Source organism: Petaurus breviceps, unplaced genomic scaffold, assembly GCF_028583685.1.
Source record: "Petaurus breviceps papuanus isolate PSGF00001 unplaced genomic scaffold, PetGlider_PUasm1.0 187, whole genome shotgun sequence".
NCBI classification, from domain to species: Eukaryota; Metazoa; Chordata; class Mammalia; order Diprotodontia; family Petauridae; genus Petaurus; species Petaurus breviceps.
In genome coordinates, this window is record NW_027185799.1 from 16,137,140 (window position 1) to 16,144,881 (window position 7,742).

A 7,742-nucleotide genomic window follows, 5' to 3' on the forward strand; every position below is an offset into this window, starting at 1 on the left:
ATTTTACAGATGAGGAAACTGAGGCAGACAGGGTAAGTGACAAAATTGTTTTTTTGATTCCCATTCTAGTTTTTTATCCACTGTGCCACTTAACTAGTTCTGTGGCCTTATTGATATTCTACTGCTAGGAGTAATTGCCTTTTTTATGCTCAGCTGTTTCTGAGCATTCTGTTGTACAGAATTGCAAAATCTTGGAATTGGAATGGAGCCCCAACATCATCTAGTTGAGCACATGTCTGCTCCACGGCTTCTCTGACAAGGGATCATTCATTCTCTGCTTGAAGATCTCCTCTGATGCATAACTCACTACCTACAGAGGCAGCCTATTCCACTTTTGGATAGCTCTTGCCATTGAATCTCTGAATATGATACAATTCCAGGGCCTTGATCCTGTTCAGATAATTAAGATCTTGCTGCAAAGAGATGTGTACTACTAGAATAGTTCAGACCTTCTCTTGAATGGATTTTGATAAGCATACCCTATTAGGTTTACCCACTGAACTCTATCTTTGAACATGCAGTCATTACATTGGTTTAACCCTCCTTAATCTGAGTAAGAGTTCCTCTATCAATCTGCAGATAGTGTAGATTGTGCTAACCTTCTTGGCCTGCATTTATAGTAAATGTTGCTGCTTTAATTTTTATGTCGTGCAGAGATACAGGCTAACTTGATAAGGCCTTATGCCCTTTGCCATTTGAGATGTCAAAATTGGTTCAGTCATGAGGAACCAGTTTCACTGTGAGTTGTACACACAAGGTAATCCTGTTGTCATCGTCATTAAAAATCCCCCAGATTGTATTGTCGAGACAGATAACATAGCTCTGTAACATAAACATCAGTGCTCTCACAAGGCTGTTAATTCTGTTTATGAAATTTAAATGTCTGAATGGTGATTGACTGATTATCCTAGTTAGAAGTAGCCTTTCAACAATCATGGAAATGTCTTAGCCTTTAAAGAAGCAGAAATTGTAAGGGATATATTAGGACCCTTTAGATGGTCAGGTATTTAGCACAATTCTGTTCAGGGACACCTTCCCCTACCCCCAGCGTCCCTTTCTATTTTTCTCAATCTCTCTTTGTGTATATACACATGCACACACACATATAACTGTGTGTATGTGTTGTGTATACATATTTGCATATGTGTGTGTGTGTATTTGCTTTGGGCAGCGAGGTGGTACAGTAAATAGAGTACCAGGCTGGGGTCAGAAAAACTCATCTGCCCCAGTTCAAATTTGACCTTACTAGATGTGGGACTCTGGACAAGTCACTTAACCCTATTTGCCTCAGTTCCTCATCTATAAAATGAGCTGGAAAAGCAAATAATGAACCACTCCAATATCTTTACCAAGAAAAACCCCACAAGGGTCACGAAGAGTCACGGATAATGACTGAACAACAAAAATATATTTGCTTCAAGCCAGATATAAAGCTGTTTGTGATACATAGTATACCAATTAATTGACTTACTGATATCAAACCCTCCAGTATGCCACAAGTCATTTAAGGCACAGACTCCTTGGGCCCCAGAGTGATCCTTAGTGTCTTAGTGATGTGCTAAGATCACTCATCATGAATTCTGAAGGCCTGAGTTTGAGAACCTGCTCAGATATTTGCTGGTCATGTAAATCTAGGCGAGTCATTAAACCTCTCTGAGCCTCAATTTCTTTAATTTACAAAAAAAGGAGATAATAATGCTTGTCCTACTCTTCCCTTTTTTGAGGAAAGTGCTTTGTAAACCTTAAAAGCCCTGAGAGCTTTGACTGTTAACTTGAGAAAGGAGCTGAACAGAGCCTGAAGCTGCCCAACTTTAACAAGGTTCTATACTTGGCATTGATAGAATGATGTTCTGTTGGGTAATCAGCAAAGAGGCAAGGGGCAAGTATAGCCTCACAAGACAGTACATTTATTACTGCAAAAATTTGAGCAACCTCTCCTCCCTTTCCAATTTAGCCTTCATTAGAATGTACAAGTATGCGAATTAAAAAACAACAAAGCCTTAACAATAAAAGGATACGATTATTCATGTTGTACAACATGTCTCCTAGAAGACATATGTAATACTTTTCACATACATATTTAAAGAACAATTTGCTTGGCAGATGTGTAACTAGGATCAGAGAATTTAGAACAAGAAGGGAATTTGGAGATCATTATTCTAGTCCAACACCTTCATTTTTCAGATGAAGAAATGGGCCTAGAGAGTGAAAGAATCTTGCTGGAAGTCATGTACATAATAAGCTTCAGAACTGGGATTTGAATCCAGGTCCTTTGACTCTTTCCTGGTTCTTTCTAGCATGTCATGCTGCTTCTGGTCTGTTCCAGATTCTTAAAGATGTTGCTTTTTTTGGTTGTTGTCCTTGGGGAAAATCCCCTCCCACTTCCCACCTCTCCCAAATAGAGAAGGGATCTAGAGTAGAGCACAGGAAATGATATTTACACCTTAGCCCCTTTTAAGGAATCTCAGAAAGCCAAGATTCCTGACTAGGCAGGGGCTCCAATATACATTTTTATTAACTTTTCTGTGACTATTTCTTGCCTTCGTTTGATAGAGCCCCCCTTTTCCTCCCAGAACAGCAGCACCCTGAAGCAGGGCTCAGCCCACTATGAGGAATCAGACTTAGTGTTTCTGCTTGACTCATAAATGTGGAAATAACAAAATGTGTTCCCTGAAGCTTAGCAGCAGAGAAAGGAAATAGGCTGCTTGCAGGCTGTCCTTCTATGGATCTGGAAACTCAAAAGAACTTGGGTGGACTCCAGAAAAAAAAAGTTTAAAAGTCTATAGAGAAGAGGAGAAATTGGAGCAAGCCATCAGCTGGAGACACTAACTCACTAGCAGGGGTTCTGTATCTTGCCTTGCCAAGTTGGCAAGCAAGTCAAATGCAAATTCAATTCAACATTCATTAAGCACCTACTCAGTTCAAGACCCTAGGGATACAAAGATGAAAAATAAACAACCCCTGCCCTCTAGTAGCCTATAATTTAAAGCATGGCATGTCCACTAATAAGTACAGTGGTGTGCAAATTACTTGGGGCAAGCACTCCTTTTAATGTGGTTTCATTTTGTTATTGGAATGATCATGTAGGTACTTCTGTTGACATTGGGCTGACTCAGAAGTATGACCATGACCATATAAAATCATGCTGTATTGGTTTCCCCACCTTTATTTACTTCTATTTCAGTTGAGTGCCAGATTAGATGTCATACTTATATGTCATTTCTCTCTTTTCTTGTGTTTTTGATTCCATGGTTTTTAAGGATGGATAATTACTCCAAGGAAATGTATAAAAGTTGTGGCTCTTAAAGAGCACACTTCAGTGATCATGCAATATCATCAGATATTGCAGCAGTTGTTGGCACAGAGAAGTTAAGAATTTCAAGGATCATTCAAAGCCAAAATGGGACAAGATCAGTTGCATTGATGTAGAAAGGAAAGTGTGGTCAAAAATGAAAAGCAATGCAAAGAACTGACCAACAATTTCCATAAAACAGCCTAAGGAATCCTCAGAAAACAAGCAAAGACTCTCAGAAGGACCAGGTAGCTTGTGGGATTGTTATTGATTCCTCTTAGTGTAACATAGACTTCTTGAGGTCAAAAGAACAGTGAGAAACACTATTTTTTAAAAACCCAGCTACTAGCCATAGCTATGCAGAAAAAAACAAAACAAAATAAAACACTTGTTACAGATATGACAATGCAAAGTTGAGAAAAGGAATAAATGATACCAATGAAGTTGACTTTTTTTTTTTATTCAAGGCTATACCCACATCATTGTCAGAAGAAGACTAAGGTAAAACTAATTATGGTCATAAACACCTGTAATTCCTACTACTGGGAGAGGCTGAAGCTGGTAGATTGCTTGAGGCTGGGAATTCTGACCTATAGAAGACCTCAAGATGATTGGGTTCTAAGTATATAGCAAAAACATGACAAGTCCCTAGAAAAAAGAGGCTACAGGCTGCCTAAGGAGCATCATACTGGCCCAGGTCAGAAGTGGAGCAAACCAAAGGTTCTGAGCTAATTGGCAGTGGGATTGGGCCCATGAGTGGCCACTGTCAGCCATAGACAGATGGAGACCTCATCTGTAAAACAAAACAAAAGAAAACCCCCCAAAATGGAAGAAGTTCAAGTGATCTTATAAGATTTAGGTATCCATCAAACTCTAAAATATCTATTCCCCCACCCCTTAAAAATGTTGAAGGGATTATTTTTATTCTACTGGGTCCCCATTAAGAGAATTATAAATTCTGATAAATATATTGGTATACTGAGAAGTAGAAATATTCCCAAGTGAAGTAAAGTAAGTAATATGATCTTGTACAAGTAAGTAATATGATCATGTTAAGTAAAGTAAAGTAAGTAATATGATCATGTCACAAATAGTTGAGAAATTTATCCAATAAGTATTGATATGTATGGCCTAAGAATTTACCTTTTGAAAATATTTGGGCTAGACCTAGGAAAATGGAACAAAGTGTTGACTAGCCAACATAATGAAAGTGGTTTCACAATGAAGAATTAAAAATGTGTCAAAATCTTGTGAATATGATACCAAATCATGTGGGAAAAGTGACTAAAGCAAAATGGTGGACATATTGTATATTAAAAGTTTTTTTTGACAAAAAGTATTTTTATTTGACATCTGAATAATAAGTGTTGACTCCTCAGGACACGGCCTTTGGCATCTTTTCCAACTTATTCATCAGCTTGTTGCACTGTGCCTTTCTCAGAAACATAGATGCCATCCAAAAATTTTCTAATATCCTTGTTTTTGACTGTGGTGGCCTGTTGGATCAGGGCAGCTGAGTTTGAAACAAGTTCAATATCATTTCCTTCAAGAATTAACTCATCTTTTTGGGCTTGAGAAACAGCACAAGCAACACCTGGTCTCATGTGCACTCTTCAGATATATTTTTCACCCAAGAAATTTCTGATTTCAACAAGTGAGCCATTCTCTTGAAAAACAACATTGATGGGGAAGTGAGCATACACAGACCTCATCTTGTAACGAAAACCCAGGGTAACGCCTTTGATCATGCTTTGTACATGACTACAGACTGTGCACACAGTTGCAAGTTCTTTTCGATTGCCCCACCATTTGTCTACCCAAAGCCTTTTTTTCTTCTTTCCAAGGAGACTGAGCTCAACATTGATATGGTTGAAATCCCTGCGGAGGATTCCTCTGGGCCCTTTCACAATAACTGTCTGACCGTTAAGAGAGATATCACCATTTTCTGGATGTCGACGGTCTGGTTGCTTAGAATGGTCTTCATTCTGGTAGTGAATGGGCCAAAGAGCTAAAAGTTTTTTTTTTAAGATGTAAGTTGTTGGGTTTAATGTATATCGACTTCATTTTCCTTGGTCCCAGTTAATTTTTGCACACCAGTAGATAATTATGAGAGAGATAAAGGAGAAATTCAGACAGATAACTCAAGGAAACTTGAGAAGTTGGAGGTAGGGTGAGACTCAAGAAAGATTTCAGAGACGGCATCTGACCTGAGACTTGAAGGAAGAACAAGATGTCAACAGAGATAAGAATGTTATGTGTGCTACGCATTGGGATATGGTCTATGCAAATGCAAACAAGTGAGTAAGGGCAAGATGAGATTGAGGAGAAGTAAATAAATAGTTCATGTTGACTAGAATGTAAATTGGATAAAAGACAGTTTTATATAATAAGATGGAAACTTTGATGACAGTCAGAGATTGTGGAGAGACCTAAATGATAAATTTAGGATATTATATTTATCCTATAGGCAATAAAAAGAGAACCACTGAAGGTTTCTGAGAAGGGCCGTGATGTGGCTAGATATGTTCACTGAGAATTTTTCTCTAATAGCTAAGTGGTGCCGTGGATAGAGTTGCCAGGCCTGGAGTCAGAAAGACTTATCTTACTGAGTTCAAATCTGGCCTCAGACTAGTTGTGTGACCTTGGGCAAGTCACTTCACCCTGTTTGCCTCAATTTCCTCATCTGTAAAGTGAGCTGGAGAAAGAAATGGCAAAGCATTCCAGTATTTCTTCCAAGAAAACCCCATATGGGATCACAAAGAGTCAGACAGGACTGACAACAACTGAACAACAACAAAAAAAAAAATGGAGAGGGGAGGGACTGACCTTAGGGAGACCAATCAGGAAGCTTTTATAATAATCCAGGTAAGAATTAATGTGTCCGAACTAGGCTTACAGTAGTGAGGATGATGATGATAATAGCTCACCTCTATGTGGTGCTTTAAATTAAGTTTACAAAGTGCTTTGTCTGTGTTGTATCATTTTGATCCTCTCTGGGAGGTAGGTGCTATAATTATCTCCATTTCACAGATGAGGAAACTGAGACTTGAAGTTAAGAATTGTGCAGGATCACATGGCCAGTAAGTATCTGAGGCAAAATTTGAACTCAGGATTATCCTGATTCTGAGAGCAGCACTCTTTCCACTGGGCAACCAAGGTGTCTCAGAGAAGGTGGAGACAAACACAGCGGGGAGGATTTCATGTTCTTAGGTGGTATTCTGTGCGTAATTTTTGTTTTGATGAACCTTGCTAGGTCTTTTGCAGAACTTTTCTAACTCATTGATGTAGTAGATTTAGAACTGGAAGAAAATTTTGACATTCATCAATCCAATGCTCTCATTATATAGTTGAGGAAACACAATATATAAGCATGGTATTTAAATAAATTGTCCATACACACACAGGCAAGTAACAGAGCCAGAATTTGAACCCAGACCCTCTGACTCTAAATCCAGCACTCTTTCCTTGTACTAGATTGTTCTCAGAATACCTTCTTTCAATAGAGAATTTTGAAGGCATAAAAAGGTCATGACTTATTTAGTGGACTCTGAATACAAACTCATGAGATAGTGTATAGAGTGTACTGGTGTACAGTGCTGAACCTGGACCCAAATTCTGCCTCTGATACTTATTAGCTGGATGACCATGGACATCACTTAGCCTGCAGAGCCTCAGTTTCCTTCTCTGTAAAACAGGGATAATAACTCTCACACCACTTACTTTGCAGTATTGTCAGAAGGAAAGAAAATGCACTGCAAACCTTAAAATTTTCCAGAAACGCCACTTATCATGATTTATTTTTTAGGGATTTGTGTATGTATGTATGTAGGTGTGTATGTATACACGTATGTGTGATGGGAGAGTGAATAAACTCTATGTGAACCTTAAATGTCAATAGAAATGTGGGTTATTTTCTACACCTATGCTGTTTTTACAAACGCAGGACTGATTTCTTTTAATTATGTCTGGGAGCAAGTTGGACCTCAGCTTTCAGTAAAAAATGTATTTGGTCTCTTTCTCCTAATACCAGCTGGAGAAGTTCTTCAAACATTCGTTCCAGCTCTTACCAAGAAATGGTTCCTGTGAGATACCAAGCTTGGCCCCAACTTGGTGGATTAGGCAATTAGACACACATGATACCCCAAATAGAAAAGTGTCTAGGGCTTTTTGAATACAACTCTATCTGGAGGTAGGATGAACTAATGATAGAATTCTCCTATAACTGTGGGATTCTATGAAACATTTCTAATCCTAGTCCTGACAACTTTCATGGCTCAATTATTTAATATCTCTTGGATCTAGGAAGCTACATTTTACAGTGGCTACATATTACAGTGGGTCATAGAATGTGGAGTCAGGAAAAGTTTACTTCAAGCCCTTATTATCTATGTGACCCTGGGGGCAAGTCACCTAATTCTCTCTCTCTCTCTCTCTCTCTCTCTCTCTCTCT

General features: G+C 38.6%; 1 pseudogene; it reads right to left on the reverse strand.

The window, feature by feature from the left end:
- Positions 1-4,664: 4,664 nt before the first annotated feature.
- Positions 4,665-5,294, reverse strand: LOC138163113 (large ribosomal subunit protein uL6-like; annotated as a pseudogene).
- Between the last annotated feature and the right edge of the window lie 2,448 nt (positions 5,295-7,742).